This window comes from Myotis brandtii, unplaced genomic scaffold, assembly GCF_000412655.1.
Source record: "Myotis brandtii unplaced genomic scaffold, ASM41265v1 scaffold196, whole genome shotgun sequence".
NCBI lineage: Eukaryota > Metazoa > Chordata > Mammalia > Chiroptera > Vespertilionidae > Myotis > Myotis brandtii.
This window is the reverse complement of record NW_005357311.1, coordinates 4,168,326-4,187,039: the sequence shown is the minus strand read 5'-3', so window position 1 is coordinate 4,187,039 and position 18,714 is coordinate 4,168,326. Positions and strand designations below refer to the sequence as shown.

Genomic DNA, 18,714 nt, shown 5'->3' with positions numbered 1-18,714 from the left:
GGAACAACGCATGTGTTCAATAAATGGTATTTATAATCATAATTAGAAAAGAGGTAAATTGGGGAGGAAAGGTTACACAGTTGGTCATTTTTCAGGAATGTTGCAATAAAAACAACAAAAAATAACAAAAAGAATTTAGATAATAGTTTATACTTCCATTATTATAAAACAATGAAATTTGAGTTGGACTAAAGAATGAATGCAAGTATCTTTCATCACTATAAGCCGTGCAGTTAAGAGATGTGCAAATACTACTTGACCTAAGGAAAAACCACAGGCTCTGAGGAAATTGTGGATAATTAACTTGTTAAATAATTCACTAAAATTAACCATTTGTCATGATGTGAATCACATGATACTGGTTGAAGAGACTGTGTAAAAAAAAATGATGTTTACAATTTAAATTTCTATGTACCAAATTACTTACTTGAGATGAACTCAAAGATTCTATTAGAGGTATTATCCCTCTATTCCCACTTTGCTGAAGGTTTTTATCAAGAAAGGGTGTTGGATTTTGTCAAGTGCTTTTTCTACATCAATTGATATGACTATGTAATTTTTATCTTTCAATTTGTTTATGTGATGTGTCACATTTATTGATTTGCGGATATTGTACCATCCTTGAATCCTGGGATAAATCCTACTTGGTCATGGTGTATGATCTTTCTGATGTAATGCTGAATCCAATTTGCTAGAGTTTTGTTGAGGATTTTGACATCTATGTTAATGAGGGATATTGGCCTGTAATTCTCTTTCTTTGTTAGTCTTTATCTGGTTTTGGTATTAGGGCAATGCTGACTTCATAGAATGAGCTTGGAAGTGTTCCTTCCTCTTGAATTTTTTGGAATAGTCTGAGGAGGATAGGTTTTAGTGCTTCTTTGAATGTTTGGTAAAACTTCCCTGTAAAGCCATGATAATGAAATCCTTATATGTCAAACCTACGGCCAACATCATGCTCAATGGGCAAAAACTAAAACCATTTCACCTAAGAATAGGAACAGGACAGGGACGCCCACTTTCACCGCTTCTGTTCAACATAGTACTGGAAATGCTAGCCATAGAGATTAGACAAGAAGAAGAAATAAAAGGTATCCATATTGAAAAAGAAGTAAAACTGTAATTATTCACAGATGATACTGTACATAGAAAACCCTAATGACTCCATCAAAAATTATTAGACTTAATAAATTAATTCAGCAATGTAGCAGGATACAAAATTAACGCCCAGAAATCTATGGCATTTTTATGTACTAATAGTGAACTTACAGAAAGACAGATTAAAAAACAATCCTATTACCATTGCACCAAAAAATTAAGATACCTAGGAATAAACTTAAATAAGGAGGGAAAAGACCTGTACTCAGAAAACTACAAAACTCTGAAAAAATAGAGGAAGACATAAACAGATGGAAGAACATACCATATTCATGGGTTGGTAGAATCAACATCATTAAAATGTCCATACTACCCAAAGCAATCTATATATTCAATGCAATCCCCATTAACCCCATTAAAATACCAATGGCATATTTCACAGACCTAGAACGAACTCTCCAAAAATTCATCTGGAATAAAAAAAAGACCCAAATAGCTGCAGCAATCCTGAGAAAAAGAACCAAGTAGGAGGGATCTCAATACCAGATATCAAGCTATATTACAAAGCCACTATTCTCAAAACTGCCTGGTACTTGCACAAGAATAGATATATAGACCAATGGAATAGAATAGAGAACTCAGTAATCAACCCAAACCACTATGCTCAATTAATATTTGACAAAGGAGGCAAGATCATACAATGGAGTCAAGACAGTCTCTTCAATAAATGGTGTTGGGAAAATTGGACAGCTTCATGCAAAAAAATGAAACTACACCACCAACTTATACCATACCCAAAAATAAACTCAAAATGGATGAAGGACTTAAACATAAGACGGGAAACCATAAAAATCTTAGAGGAATCCACAGGCAGCAAAATCTCAGACATATGCCGAAGCAATATCTTAACTGACACAGCTCCTAGGGCAGTGGAAACTAAAGAGAAAATAAACAAATGGGACTACATCAAAATAAAAAGCTTCTGCACAGCAAAAGAAACCATCAACAAAACAACAAGAAAGCCCACTGCATGGGAGAACATATTTGCCAATGTTATCACTGATAAGGGTTTAATCTCCAACATTTATAGGGAACTCATACAACTTAACAAAAGGAAGATAAACAATCCAATCAAAAAATGGGCAAAGGACCTAAATAGACACCTTTCAAAAGAGGACATTCAGAAAGCCAAGAGACATATGAAAACATGCTCAAAGTCACTAATCATCCGAGAGATGCAAATCAAAACAACAATGAGGTACCATCTCACACCTGTCAGAATGGCTATCATCAACAAATCAACAAACGACAAGTGCTGGAGAGGATGTGGAGAAAAAGGAACACTCGTGCACTGCTGGTGGGAATGCAGACTGGTGCAGCCACTATGGAAGACAGTATGGAGTTTCCTCAAAAAACAAAACATGGAACTCCCATTTGACCCTGTGATCCCACTTCTAGGAATATATCCCAAGAAACCAAAAACACCAATCAGAAAGGATATATGCACCCCTATGTTCATAGCAGCACAATTCACCATAGCTAAGATTTGGAAACAGCCTAAGTGCCCATCAGTAGATGAATGGATTAGAAAACTGTGGTACATCTACACGATGGAATACTATGCTGCTGTAAAAAAGAAGGAACTCTTACAATTTGCAACGGCATGGATGGAGCTGGAGAGCATTATGCTAAGTGAAATAAGCCAGTCAATGAAGGAAAAATACCACATGATCTCACTCATTCATGGATAATAAAGACCATTACAAACTTTTGAACAATAATAGATACAGAGGCAGAGCTGCCTCAAACTGATTGTCAAACTGCAGTGGGAAGGCCAGAGAGGGTTGGGGGGCAGAAGGGAGGGGAGTAAGAGATCAACCGAAGGACTTGTATGCATGCATATAAGCAAAACCAATGGACATAAGACACTGGGGGGTAAGGGAGGGCAGGGGATTGTCAAGGGCAGGGGGAAAAAAAAGGACACATATGCAATACCCTTTGTAATACTTTTAGCAATAAAAAAAATTTTTGGCAAGAGGGGGATAATGACACATATGTAATACTTTAATCAATAAAGAAAAAAGATTCTATTAGAATACCTAAATTAGGGCTATACCAGAAAAATAGGTAAAATAAGGGAAATGTCAATATCCTACTTATTAATTATAAGGTTGAACCATATAAAAGTAGCTATTGCTACTTTTGTAAGTTTAAAAATCATTAAATATCACTAATTTCAGAAGGTTTAATCCAATTGGGAGTTTCTTGACATACTCTATTCTGAGTTCAGGGTAGCATTTCAAGTCCACCACAGCACACTAGAATGGCCCAAATCTCCTATCCTCTTCAGAGCCACTGCAAAAATGGCAGGTTAGACAAAATAGAAAACACAGAATCAATTTCCTAAAGGAAGCTAAAGAACATAAATAAAATGGCATTATGAAAATATACTTGGCTATGTCACATCTGCCATAAGAATGCATTTTTTAGTGTAATCCTTGAGTAATCCTTGAATCACCAATTATCCTTGAGTAGCCAATAATCCAATTTTACCAGTTATAAACCTATGCACATGTCAAGGCCCCATTTGGAATAATTTTAAGCTCTGAGACAAATCTTTTGCTTAAAAAAAATCCAACTTCAGGGAATAATATACATAGTAACCCACACTAATATCAGGTGCCTCATTTTTTCCAGGGTATATGGAAAACCTTTCTTACCAATGCATTTGCAGTGAGGTGGGACCATGTGAATAGTTCTTGCCAATGAAATGTAAGTGGGAAAAATGAGTATCACTTCTTAATGCTGAGAAGGGAAAGGCCCATATGGTTTCCCTTTATGCACTACAACAATCAGGGAGGTCTTGAAAGGAGATTGCAGAGCCACAAAATCAAAAGAGCCTGGACTGTCAATGCACCTCATGGAGGGCAACTGCCATGAAGACCACCCAAAACCACTGGGTTTCTACATGAGGGAGAAAGGAACTTTTACTGTGAAAAGGCACTGAGAGCTTGGAGTTGTTTGTTACCACAGAATAACCTAATTTATCTTAACTACTATTATCTCCAAAAACACCCAAAACAACTGATTATCCTTTAGATACTTTGCTTAATAGACTACTACTAGGCTATAAAAAAAATGCACACAAAAATATATATAAATATTGAACATTCTAAAATGACATCAGGAATTAAAATACCCCTTTTTTTCAATTCTCCAAATTTTCTCTACTTTAGAGATTTTTCAGAAATTTAAAACTCAAAATATCCTCCCCACACATACTTTCAGAAAAGATTGGGTTGTGTGGCTTTTGTTTGGCTTTTAGTTGTTTGATTCTGTTTTAAGGAAAAGTTATTTAGGGTTTGAGGCTGAAAATTTGGACCTGGCACCTGAGATGTGAGATCTAAAATCTTCAATCCTGTTTTCTAAAACATGTCCAGAGGGGATTGAATTAAAACCTTCAGAGGCCCAAGCACTGAAGAAACCTAATTTCATCCTGACCCCTCTACCCATATGTAATTCCAACATGGCAAAACAAAGTCATAAATATTTATAAGGAATTCTAATAAAGTTTTACTCTTTTTTTGTATGACTACTACACTGTCCCTTCATTTACTTGTTTATTTTTTAACTTAGGACCAACTATCATCAAGTGACCAAATTAGGTTTATTTGGCCGTCAATTTTATAGATGAAATTGGAAGGATAATACATATTAAAGAGAACAGTTTACAAAATAATAAAACTGGGCTCTCTTTAATTAGTTAGAATGATATCCATATAATATCTAAAAATATTAAAGTAATAGCCAACAAAGTAATATAAGTTTCAGCTATGAAAACAATCAGTTTCTAGCATTGCTCAGGACACTCTGATCCATTGGCAGCAACTGTCTTAATCCTTCTACCTTTGTTTCTTCCTTGCTACTTGTCCGCACCTGCTCTACCCAAATTCTGAACTTTGAATGCCTGTGCTTTTGAACTTGATCAAAGAATTTGCTTCCTAGCTTTTGACCCCTGGCATAACCCCAGGATTCAGAGTGTACTTGGCCTCCAGCCCAACCTGTTCCTTTCCAGTCTTAAAGAAAAACTATCACAACCACCAGTGAACAATTGCCATGTGTTAGGCATGCTAGGCACTCTGCACACATCACCTCAACTAATAGCCACAAAGACCTTAATTGATAAATAGTTTTATCACCATGTTGTGATTAAAGCAACCAAAGAACTTGAGAAAGGTTAAATGGCAAGAGGCCAGGATTTGATCATTGATCTCAATCCTATGCTTTTAACTCTGATTATACTATCACTGCCTCCATTTTTTAACTTAAAAATAAATATTTACTGACCACCTACTCTGTTCTGAATTCTGTGCTAAATCATGGTTATACAGATGTGAATAATACAGACAGGTCCCTAATTTCATAGCAAATGCATTCCAATGGAGATCATGACATAAACATGTAACTAAATAATAGCATTTCTGAATCTGACAAGTGCTACAAAGGAAAAAACAGGTTAAAGTGATGGAGGACTAGAGGAGTAGGTGGCAGCATTAGATGGCTGATGAAGAAAGACATATTGGGAAGAAGCCACTCATTTGAAAATGTGGACTAGGAAAATTCCAGAGTGAGGGAATTACAAGTTCACAGGTACAAGGTCAGGAATGAGTGTGCTGTCTTCAAAAAACGAAAAATCATCTAACGTCACTGAGCGTAGTGACCCAGGGGAGGATTTGTAGAAGAGATGAAAAAGGTAGGCAGAGTCAAGTCCTACAGGGCCTAGTTGTCATTGCTAAGAATTACAGGTTAATTCTAGGTGCAATGAGTGCCACATTTTGAGGAGGGAAGTGACATGATGACAAAGCTTTTTAAAATACAGAGAATGTATCATTTTAAACAATGAATAGAGAGAGAGACTAGAAAGATATAAATGCACAAGGTATCCCAAAAGGTCAAGGCACAAAAACCCTAAAAGGAAATGGATATTCTGTACTTTCAGCAATCAGTTCTATTGCAAAACAACAATGGAGTTCATGGGAGATGAAGAATAAGATTTTAATTTCCTATTATTTAGTAATATTTATGGGTGCCATCTCTTCAGACTAGGAATATTCTCCCAAGGTGAAATGTCCTCTCTCATGTTGGTAATCTGAAATCATGGTTTCAGAATTCAAGACAGCCCCTATAATAAATCCCAGGCTGTACAGTTTCTACTCACAAAGCATGCTATCTGTGGAAAATGAGCACATTACAACCATAAAATAATTTTACTAAGCACAGCATATTGAGAAAGAGAAATGGACAGAATTCTTGTAATCAAGGACTTGTCTTCTTTTATGGAAGGAAAATAGATGGTGCCACTTGTGCAATATCCATCCAGACAGACATTACAAAGATGGCTTTTACCATGCAATGTTTTCTTTTGTAGTAAAACCCAGAGGGCATGTACTGTAAAAATGTGAACCTCACCAATTCGGAGACTTTGTTATTAACAAATAAAACTTTGGACAGAATTTGGTTATAGAACTTTCAAGTCCCATCTTTGGGGACTACAGATAAATCTCCAAATTCCTTTCAGAAATATTCTACCCTTCTGCAGCTTTCAAAGTTCAGGGCAGGTAAAACATCAAAGTTAGAAAGATAAGATTATAATCAAATTGTTGCAATTTTTCCTTAAATCCATGCCATATTAACTAGTTTAGCAGGAATAGCAGGAAAAATGAAACTAACAAGTTCAAAATCTGGAATCTAGAGCCAGAAATTCAAATGTAGGGAGAAAACACAGGAACTAAGTGCATTCCAGAAAAAAAAATAGTGTCTTAGAAGTAACAAAGAAAAAATATTCAGTGCATTTCAACAACTAAGCTGCAGGGTAACTTCATGCCCCTGAGAAAAAGAAAATCTTTATTTTCTCATAAAAGAATAAAGAACACATTTCAAGAACCATAAAAGCTTTAACTAAGGAAAGGCCATCTGGGCAACCAGATTATCTTCACAATACAGTCTTCACTATTTTATTTGGTCCTATTTTATGTACCATGGAAAATTAGATTTCCATCACTTTCCTTGAAAATGTTCTGCCAAACTATTAGATATTATTGCTAAGTAGTAACCAGTAATCCCTACCAAGTAGTTTAAAGCCCTCTGCCTGCCTCTTACTAATATCCTTTTTTTTTCAATAGGACCATATTACAAAAATAATTTTTTTGTGAAGGTTAACATTTTAATTGGGAAAATGGTAGCCAGAAGTGGCATAGTGGTAAGTTCAATTCTGAGACACACGCACACACCCCAAGGAGAAAAATAAAATAACCTATAAGGTTTCCTTTCACCTTTTATTAATTTCAAAATAAACAAATCTCTAGAGAGAATGATCCCTTTTCCTTCATGGGCACCCTTTGGGGTAGGATTCTTTGTGAAATTCAAATACTCTGGGCTGCCTGACATATTTGTATGGATACATGAGGCATAGCCAAAGGTGTCCTACTTTCTCTAGCTACAACTTTCAAAGAAAAACAACGTTCTCTCCAAGCTCTCTCTGAGGTAGCATATCACAGTGCAAATACTCAGAATGAGGAGTCAAAGATTTGGAGTCTAAGCTCAGCTCTTCCAGGATCCAGTGGTGTGATCACAGGCAAGGCCTTTGGTATTCTGTGCCTCAGCTTCTTCATTCACACTGTGGATTGCCTTAAAGTCTCCCTTCATCCTCCAAATGTTATGGTGTGGTTATATTCATCTAAGAAAATAAAACTAAACAGATAGTCCTTCTACTAAAGATATGTTGATATCAATTGTTACACAATGTTGGGGTGAAGAATAAAAAATGCATAAATTCATCGTGCAGATAAATATGCTATGTTTTAGAATACGGGGTATTGGTGAAAGCTTGAAAAGAAATAGGGCAAACCTTCCTTATGTGTGAGCAGTGAGAAGAGTTTGATTGTGTTTTAATATTACTTCAATGTCAGGTTCTATGTATACATTTCATTGTAAGAAAAAAAAGTCAACTAATTTAAAGAAGATGGTGAATATCAAGTCATACTATCATGATCTGTAGTAATTCAAAACTAGAATAACAGGGTAACCAATACCCCTAAGTAGACACCAAACTCATTTTGGGGGGCAAGTTTAATCGCCTTGCAAAATATGGTAAATTAAAAAGGTTTCTTCTCTTCTTCTTTCCCTTGAAATTGTGGAATTATCAAAACTGAAAAGAAAAATGTAAAAAGGTGCTGGCACCCTGAATAGGTATTCTCTGATTAAGAAGTTGGTTTTATTTGTTCTCATCTTTCAGGACCAGGGTTTGGGGTTCCAATAAATTATTTACCCCTAGTTATATAAATCAGTGTTTCCAAACTTTTCTATATATCCCCAATATTTATTCTTTTATTAATCTATTAATCAGGTAATATATTACACATACCATTATATATTACAAAACATACATATAAATAAAATTGTTTAAAATAATTTAATAATGAAATGGATCATTTTATTTTCTTGATAGCCACAATGCTTCATATTATAGTCAGCCTATATCTCAAAATACAATATATACTTAAGGCAAGATTCATTGTTAGTAAAAGTGGACACAAATCCATATTTCACATGTCTTATTTATTTCAATGGGAAGAAGCTGACTTCTTGTAAGACTGAATTAAATAGACATCAGCATTGTTACCTCCCAATATGGCTAACAATTCTTGCTATAGTAGCAAAAACTTCAATTCCACCAATTTCCTGCTATTTGCTTATGCTTGTATTATTAGTATTATGTTCTTTACAAAAATTCTTTTAAACTACTTTTCCATTTTGTGACTGCTGGTTTGGTTAAAAATGGATAATAGAACCCTTAATCCCTTAATGAACAGACATAAAATCAGTAAGACACAACACAATGGAAATTAAAGAAGTTTATTTTTAACCCAATTAACCATGTTAGCCCCTCCATGTTGTGGATCACCCAATATTTCCTCAAGATACCTCTGCAAAGGAGGACAGGAGAACAACTGACCTATGGGTAAATGAGGGTGCCAGTAACAGTCTGTTTATTATATATTTGCAAGAGCTTAGGGTTATTTTATTATGTTTTTTAAATTTATCTTATTGTTGAAAGTATTACAGATGTCCCCTTTTTTCCCCATTGACCCTCTCCACCCCACCCTGCTGCCACCCTCCAGTCCTTCACCACATTACTGACTGTGTCCATGGGTTATGCATATATTCATATAAATTCTCTGGTTAATCTCTTCCTGCCCCTTCTGCCCCCTTCCCTCTGATATCCCTCAGTTTGTTCCATGCTTCTATGTCTCTGGATCTGTTTTGTTCATCAGTTTATTTTGTTCATTAGATTCCACATAAGTGAGATCATGTGTGGTACTTGTCTTTCTTTTCCTGGCTTATTTCACTTAGCATAATACTCAATACTCTCCATAAATGCTGTTCTAATGCTTATTCCCTGCAGCCTACGTTGAAAATCCCCACAGCCTAGTTTGGAAATACAAGAGTATAAACAGTTGTGGTAGGTAATTGAGCCTGTTATCTGAAGCATCTGATACTTTGCTGGAATATCAATGGGCCATGATTACGTTCTAGGCACACATCAGCATACTAGTCCTCCAGCTGAAAAGGGAACTTTTATGGAGTTTAGAGGCTGAGCTCTCTTGAAACAGCATTTATCACCATGGTGACTGGAGTATTCTTTCTTCTCTGAGCTTCAATCATGAAGTCAGAACAAACAACAATAACAAAGCTATAAAAGACATTTGTTTGTCTTGAATACTCATTCCATTCTCAGTTCCAGATATGATTACTCTCAAGCCTCAGTTATTCTGGGAGGTGCTGCAAAGTGTGTTCATTGGTTAAAGGTCATACCATCATAGCATTCCATGCATTAGTGATCTTGAAATGATTAGCCATACTGTATCAGCGTAGACTGCACCTACACTTTATCTTACAGTAGTCAGCTTGGGCTGCCATAAAATACCAAAGATGGGATGACTTAAACAATAGAAATTTATTTCTCACAGTTCTAGAAGTTGGGAAGTCCAAGCTCAAGGTGCTGACAGACTCGGTTTCTGGATAGCTCTCTTCCTGGCTTACAGACAGCTGTGCCTTCTCAGGGAATGCTCTCATGCCTTTCTTCACTACTGAAGTGAGCTCATGAGCTCGCTAGTGTCTCTTATTATGAGGACACTAATCCTATCAGATTAGGGCCATAAATTATAACTTCTTTTAACCTTAATTACTTCCATAAAGACCCTATGTCCAAATACAGATCACATTGAGGGTTAGAGCTTCAACATATAAATTTTGGGAAAACAAACATTCAGTCCATAACATAATCTATATGCTTTCTTTCAGCAAATATTTATTGAGTTCCTTCTGTGTGCCTGGCACTATAACCAAGTTGCTGTTCTCATTCTAGAGGAGAAACTGCAGACAGCATGTTTTTTTGTGGAGTTTTTTGTGTGTGTGTGTGTACATGCACACATGTACACATACATATTAAAAGAAAAACTTAAGTAGTAGATTAAAGAGACAGAGAATGAGAGGGTTCAGAGAGGGGGCTAATTTAGAATAGATGGTCATCGCTTCTCAGCCTTTTGGCTAAGATCAAGTGTAGAATAGATGGTCAAAGACAGCCTCTCTGAAAAGAGGACAAAAGAGTAAATATCTGATGTAACTGAGGAGCAAGCCTCTACATATTTAAAAGAAGAAAGTCCAGGCTCAAAGAATAGGCAGTAGCATGATCCTTGGAAAAAACAACAACAGCAGCAGAAAGGCCACAAGAGCCAGAGAGGCTGAGGCAGGGTATGGTGGAGAGAAGGAAATAAGAGAAGTGATATGGCAGGAAGTAAGGTCTTGGGGACTAGGGTCAAGTTCATGTTGTCACAATGGGAAGCCATGGGGTGGTTTTTGAGTAGAGGACTGACATGAGCCAACACCTATACTTTCAAAGGGTCACCCTAAATTCTACATGGATAATAGAACATAGGGGCAAGATGGAGAACAGGACAAGTTTTTCATAAATACCAATAGGTGGTTCTGGTTTGAAAGAGTGGTAGTGGAGGAGGTCAGATTTCAAACCCCTTTGGAAGGTAGAGGTATCAGGATTACCTGATGTACTGGATATGAGATTTGAAAGAAAAGATAGGGCGGGGGGGAAGCTCTGTGGCATCAACATCATTCTTGGGTTCAAAACAAAAGAGGAATCTAAAAGTCACCAAACTTAGAGTGTGTCCTCCCTCTCCTAGCACTCCATACTTCCAAATAAAACTTTTCAGGTGCAATTAATCATGTTTGCACTGGACTATTTAGCAGCTCTCCTCACCCCCTTCCCCCATTAGAATATAAGCTCCTAGAAGGTCTAGCTTGTATCCATCTGTCTAGTCCAGTGGTCGCCAACTAGTGATCTGCGGACCACTGGTGGTCCGTGAGATCTGAAGGTTGGCGACCGCTGGACTCTAGTCCACCCTTGTATCACCTGCACCAAGCTCAATGCCAGGCACCTTTTGAGCTCTCATTGAATATTTTAAAGCAGTGATTTTCAACCTTTTTCATTACATAACACACATAAACTAATTATTAAAATTCTGTGGCACATCAAAATATTTTTGCCCATCTGACAAAAAATAGGTATAATTTTGACTCATTCATACCAAATGGCTATTGTTGTGTTGGCTGTTGTCATCTTTTTATTTAACAATCTAAGGGTAAGAGGTCAGTGCCCCTGACTAAATAGTCAGGTATTGTATGTTTTAAAAATACTTGCAACACACCAGTTGAAAATCACTGCTTTAAAGAATGAACAAATGTCCAAAGCTTTGAGCAGTCTTGAAATTATATCTTACTAGAAGCATTTGAAGGAAATAAGGATGCTAAAAGGTGAATATTTGCATTAGATAGTAGATAGAACTATAAAGATTCTATATTTTTTAAGTTTACCCTTTTATATGATTAAACTCATTTTTAAAAGTTTTAAATGGTATTTTAGAAAAGAGAAGAAGGGAAAGGGAGAGAGAGAAAGAGAAAAATTGGTGTGAAAGAGAAGCATCGATCGGCTGCCTCCTGCACATCTCCTACTGGATCAAGCCCACAACCCTGGCATGTGCCCTGACCAAAAATCGAACCAGTGACTTTTTGGTGCATGGGATGATGTTCTATCAATTGAGCAACATGGGCCAGGGCAAGACACAACTAGTTTTATTACAAGGAAATGTGTCTCTGGACATATCAGCTGGTTAACACATTGCTCTGTAGAGTGTTACCCTGATCAGACATCATAACCATATTATATATTTAAACTATTTAGTAATTCTTAAGAAAGTATTATTTCTGCTAAAAATAATAGTTACCACTAGCCCTCCATTATTCAAACTCAAGCAAAATGATAAAACTGAAGAGTGGGTCTAGAGATAATTTTTTGAAACTTATTTTCAATGATTGCAGACTGCCTCTTCCATAAACTTTTATACCAGCTGTTAAAAGCTCTTCAAATTGATTTTTTTTGTATTTCATTTTCACCCCTCCTTCACATCTCTAGGAAAATGAAAAAGAAAAATGAAGAAATGGACAGGTCTAAAGATATGGAGGTGCCTAGTGACTGGCCAAGGTAATCCTGCTCACTGGATTAATCAGATGTGACCAAATTTAGACTTGGAACAGAGCTAACTGGTTTCTAGCATTATTTTTCTTAAATATGTAAGTTCCTTAGATTTTTTCACTGCATTGTCACTCGGCTGGGGCTTTGAAAGGTGAACAGGCAAAAGGCTGCAGTACTTGATGAAGAGTCTTTATGTCAACTATTCAAGATGACACTGAGTGATGTGTGGTTTGTGATGTCTTTCAGATAGAAATCGCTTGAGTTTCCATCTCTTAGCTAAAGAATGTTCCTACAAGAAAAGGCTGACCCTTGATACCATCAGAAACTGTACCAGACTTTGCCTCCATTTGTAGAAAAGACCTCACCCCTCCTGATGCTCCACCAGTCCCAGAGGTGGGTGTGGAGATACTTATAATGGGGTGCAGTCCCTCTGGCCCTGTGTGGAGAAGCATGGGGTCACTTGGGCCCACAAAGGCTGGGAGTCCCTGGAGAGAGGCCCGTGTAAATGGGGTGATAGCTATGTGGGTGTGGGAAGCAGCTAGGGCTCCGGGACAGGCTTTGACTCCAGTGGCCTGCCCAGATAGCTCCTGAGCAGGCTATGAGGGTGGGGAGGGGCCCACAGCCTCTGCCCTCAGGGAGGCAGCAGCTGGAATTAGGTGTCCAAGAGTTTGCAGGGAATAAGGCGGGTGGGGAGGACAGGGAGGCGTGGTGGGAGGGGGGCGAGTGGTAGTGGGAGGGGTTGGTGGGGCGGGGTTGGTGGCTGGGTTGGCCGCTCTCCCCTGTGGCTTTACACAGCTCGCACCACACCAGCCCTGCAGCTAGGCAGACTGCAAGCTGCTGCTGAGCCGCCAGTGTCCCCAGGTAGAATCTGTGCAGCGGGTCGGGATCTGGGCTTGGGTGGGGAGTGGAGAGCCTGGGTGGGCGGGATTATGTTGGCTCTTTCTGCACACCTCCATCCCTACCCCCATATTCATAAACTCGGGAGATGCTAGCTAGAGCATGGAGAATCCCTTTGCACCCTGAAAGGGAGGGGACTTAGTTACCTTGCCGTGGCCTCCTGCAGCTGCCCTGCTGCTCTGAGAAAGCACAGGGCCCCAGAGGGGCTTGGTTCCAAAATACTTCGGGTGTTTTCTGCACCCTCCTATCTAATTGCTCCAAACATACACATTTATCCATATTCATTCTCTCTGTCTCTCTCACACACAAACAGGAAGAGAGGGAGAGAGGGAGAGAGGGAGAGAGGGAGAGGGAGAGGGAGAGGGAGAGGGAGAGAGAGAGAAGAGAAAAGAGAAAAGAGGAGGGGCCTGAGAGATAGAGTAGCTGTCCATCAGAAGAGATTAGAATCTGGCAGAATACATCCAGGCTGGGATCTTGAGAAAGAGAAGCAGCATTTGTGGCTCCTCAGATCCAGCCCTCAGGTGAGGTATAATGAATTTTTCTTGGCTTGTTAGCTCTGAAAACCCCAGACTGTAGAAAGGTTTGGGTCAAGAATGAGACTTTGATCCACACAGGCTTTCTTTGCCCTGCTCTCCAATACCTTCTGGCATCTGGAAGAGGGGTAGCTTGAAGGACTGTAAAAAGCTGGAGGTGGGTGTTCAGGAAGCTTAGTCTTTAAAACTTGTGAATTTTCAAATAAAGAGGGGGGAGGGGATATAAACTCTCTTAGTTTGAATTAGGTTTTCTTTTTTTAACTATACATGCTTGTATCTTAAGAGAATAACCGGTGATGGTCGTTAGATATTTAATTCAGCAGGTGTGGCATCATTACAATTGAAAACTAAGTTTACTGTGTAATTTTAGAAAAATTTACTGCTTCTTTCTGTGCTCTTTGGAGTCTATGTTCCTAGGATGTGTCTCTATTGGGAATCCCATCACGAAACCTGGGTGTCTTGTGGGATTTCCTCTGGTGTAGGCCACCTAACCTGGGGCAGAGCCCACTATATTCCCTTTTATTATCATTGTTTCAGGTGGGTGTGACCCACTCCCCAGGCCCCCCGCCTTGTTCTCCAGGGAGAGGAAAGAGATTTCAGAAATGTGCTTCTAGGCAAGTATAGAAGCAAAGAGGAATGCTACAGATTTTTTTCCCTACTCAAGTTTTCATGTACTGGCAATTTAAGACCCAAAGCATTGTTTAGACCCACCTGTCAAACTCACTCTGAAATGTAAGCATTAACTAATAAAAGATTTGTAAAATGTTTCCCAAATATAAAATTCCATAAATATGCTAATTAGTAATAATCCACCCATTGTTAAATTTATGTAGCTGTTTCTGCCATGCATACAAGATGATTTAGAATGCATGTTTCCTGTCAATTAAACAATGAGTTTGGAATAAAATAATGAGTTCAATTCGTATCCTATGAAACTCTGAAATAAAATTTCTCCCATAAGGCACCATCGGCAGAGAATCATAAAGTAAGCAGCATTTCAAAAAGCTATATATGGAATGGCATTTACCTTATGGTTGGGGGGAAAGGGACCCAGTGAACTTCTAAAGCTAAGAAATATTCAGCCCTGGTTGTATGTGCCTGAACCATAAGTATTCCATTATGTTTTGGGTTAGTCAACAGGGAGGGCAAACAGGTTTTGAGGAATAGCCTAGCCTTATAGCTGTCTGCTTTATTCCATGAAATACACCTCCTGGTATTTTAAGGCTGAAGTTCAATCTGTGGTTTTGTTCATAGACAATGAAAAAAATCCTCATAGTTACTTGGATAAATTATTCAATCTTTCAATATCATGGGCTTGGATTTTTAGCATCTTTAACACCAGCAATCATTTTAATAGCCTGCAGATAATTGAATTAGTTTGTTCCCATTGGACTGAGTGACATGTTAACAACACATTTTTTTCTTTGCATATAGTTAATAAGGTATGTCATTCTTTTGTTTATTGGTCTCCTAGAGTAAAAACTGTTTTTTATATGATAATGTAAGTGTAAACATTGCTATGGCTAATCTTTTCTGTTTTATGAAAACAACCCTACATTCACCACTAGTAGATTAAGCTGTGAGTAAACTAGTGCAGTTGGAATTCTTTCCCTTGACAGCTTCCCACTTTCAGTGGCCTTCCCATTTCCTCCAATCAGATGGAGAGCTGCTAAATAGGCCACAGCCTTGTATTCCAGAACTTCTCCTCTGCCACCCCTCCCTTTACCCAAGTAACTTAACCTCTGCCCAACTATGTTCCAGCAGCTTGGTTTGGGTGAAAGTGCACTAGGTGAAAAATCAAAAGAGCTTACATTTATCTGGCAGCTCTGATATACCAGGCACTGTGCCACGTTATCTTATTTAATCCCTGTAACAGTCTGATGCAGTCGATGTCATCTGTGTTTCACACAGAGGAAACGGACTCTTAAAGAAGATTTGCTGCCCAGGAACAAGCAGTTTATGAGTCTAAGAGTCAGGATTTGAACCAAGGCATCCTGGCACGTCCTGTTACATTGTGATCCCTAAAGATTCACATTCTGGACTGAAGTGTGGAAGAGTTCTATCATTAACTAACTGGCCATTTGACCTTCGATAAGTCCCTTAAGCCCTCTGGGCCTCTTATTTCCTTTCTTTAGTTTTGGTTTAAACTCCCAGAGGTGGAAGGAACTCAGGATTTTGGTTGCCAAGCAGATGAACTGCTCCTCCCAGAGGGTTTCAGAATATACTCTCTTCTGCACTTTCCTCCAATGCCCTGCCTAATTTATCTTTCATCTAACTTTACATCCAAGGAAATATCACCTCTTCCAAGAGGCTTTTCCAAAACACTTTTCAGGTTTCTGTTATTCGATACCCTAACCCTTAGTGAACCCTTAGAACACCGATTACAAGCTTCAGTTAATTTATTTATAACTACCCCATCAGAATGTAAATAGAATGAGGCCAGAACTCCTTTTGTCTGGCTTTTTTTCATTATTGTATTCCCAGGGCCCACCATGGTGATAAATATCACATAGTAAGTGATCAATAAGTATATGTTGAATGAATAATTATAGCTTATAAGGTCATGTGGCAATATACTGCCTCTTTTTTGGGATAACCTAAATGAAGTATCATCAATCTTAAACTGTTGCAGGGGTAGGGAACCTTTATTCTGCCAAGGGCTATTTGGATATTTACACCATCATTCGTGGGCCATACAAAATTATCAACTTAAAAATTAGCCTGCTATATTTGGTCAAACATTTAATTAACTCACCCCTAATGCCTTGGCAGGGCCAGACCAAATGATTCCTGGATGTTCCCCACCCATGTTAGAGTGAGCCTGAATTATGAATGGGTTTCCAAGTATAGTATTGGAGACAATGGGGCTGCCATCGGACACACGGGACCAAAGGTACACTGCAAATTGTCCAACCCTCATATGTTACAGCAGAGAAAATTGACCTCAACAATAACAGAAACTTATGTTTGAAAGATAAGATTAAGACCAGTTAATAATCTAAACCACTGTTTTATTGATGAGGAGATGGAAGCTCAGAAAAACATAGAACCTAAAGTAATCAGGGGTGGGCAAACTTTTTGACTCGAGGGCCACAATGGGTTCTTAAACTGGACCGGAGGGCCGGAACAAAAGCATGGATGGAGTGTTTGTGTGAACTAATATAAATTCAAAGTAAACATCATTACATAAAAGGGTACGGTCTTTTTTTTTTTTTAGTTTTATTCATTTCAAACGGGCCGAATCTGGCCCACGGGCCGTAGTTTGCCCACGGCTAGACCCTAAGCCTCCTGACTTCCAGACCAGCGCTCTTTTCACCATCCAGAATAAAAAACTTGGGGACCACCTAATCAATAGGAGTGGGGAGCTTTGGACAATGATGCTTTCTTCCAGAAATCCAAAGAGCCTTACATTTCCCAGACCAATGCTGAGCAGCAGCATTAGCACAGAAGCAGGACATCCTATGTCTGATAATTTAAATTTCATATGGTCTCCATAAATTTCAGCGACTCATTTACTATTTTAATGATCCATCAGGCAAGCCTTTTAATACCTATTATTAGTTTACCAACTCTGTTTAAATGTTTGGAAGTTCCAAATGGAAAATCTACAGTGCAGATCATTTAATACTAGTGTGATAGATTCAAGATACATTTAAAGGATAATTGATATTTTGAACTCCAAATGATGATGGCTTGTTTTAAAGGACAAAAATAACTTTTTTTTCTTAGATAGCAATCCTTGCTGGAATACTACGTCCCATAAAAAGTTCTTAAACTTTAGAGGCCATAAAAGTCATCTGAAAGCTTTTATTTAAAAAAACTAGATTGTTTGTAGCACAGTCCTCAATTAATAGGTCAGAGATTAGACCTAAAAAACTACATTTTTAACAAACATCTTTAGTGATTTCTCAGTCAAATGGTTTGAAGATATCACACTGAGGTCCAATGATAATTTTTGTGTTTTGAATTTTCCAAGATTCCTTCTAAGAGGATTTTTAAAATTAAATGTATTGGGGTGACATTGGTTAATAACATCATATAAGCTTCAGGTGTACACTTCTATAATACATCATTTGTATATTGCTTTGTGTGCTAACCACCCAAAGTCTAGCCTCCATTCGTCACCATATATTTGAACCCCTCTATCCTCTTTATCTTCCCCCTACTTCCCTTTCCCCTCTGGTAACCACCATTCTGTTTGTGACTATGAATTTTGTTTGTCCATTTATTGTTTTCTGCTTTATATCCCACATATAAGTGAAATAATATGCTTCTTGTCCTTTTCCTTCTGACTTATTTTACTTAGCATGATTCTCAAGATTCATTCATGTTGTTGCAAATGGCAATATTTCATTCTTTTTATAGCTGAATAATATTCCATAGTGTGTGTGTGTGTGTGTATCTATACTAATAAAAGGGTAATATGCTAATTAGACCGGGAGACCTTCCAGGAGACCTTCCGGACGTCCTTCTGGACAAAGCCATGGTGGCAGGGCTGAGGCAGAGATGGTTAGAGGTGGTTAGGCCAGGAGGGGAGGGCAGTTGGGGGCAATGAGGCCAGCAAGGGGGGGCAGTTGGGGGCAA

At 38.2% G+C, this 18,714-nt stretch overlaps 1 protein-coding gene across 6 annotated transcripts in view; it reads left to right on the top strand.

Moving 5' to 3' along the window:
* Positions 1–13,485: 13,485 nt before the first annotated feature.
* Positions 13,486–18,714, top strand: part of RHOBTB1 (Rho-related BTB domain containing 1) — a 117,504-nt gene continuing 112,275 nt past the window's right edge. For 2 of the 6 annotated variants that reach the window (XM_014538733.1, XM_005865113.2), the window contains exon 1: positions 14,025–14,118. The gene's annotated coding sequence lies outside the window, so the exon portion shown is untranslated. Of the gene's footprint in view, positions 13,562–14,024; positions 14,119–16,902; positions 17,024–18,714 lie in introns of those variants that run through there. The other 4 variants (XM_014538735.1, XM_014538734.1, XM_014538736.1 and 1 more) reach the window with 4 other exon arrangements.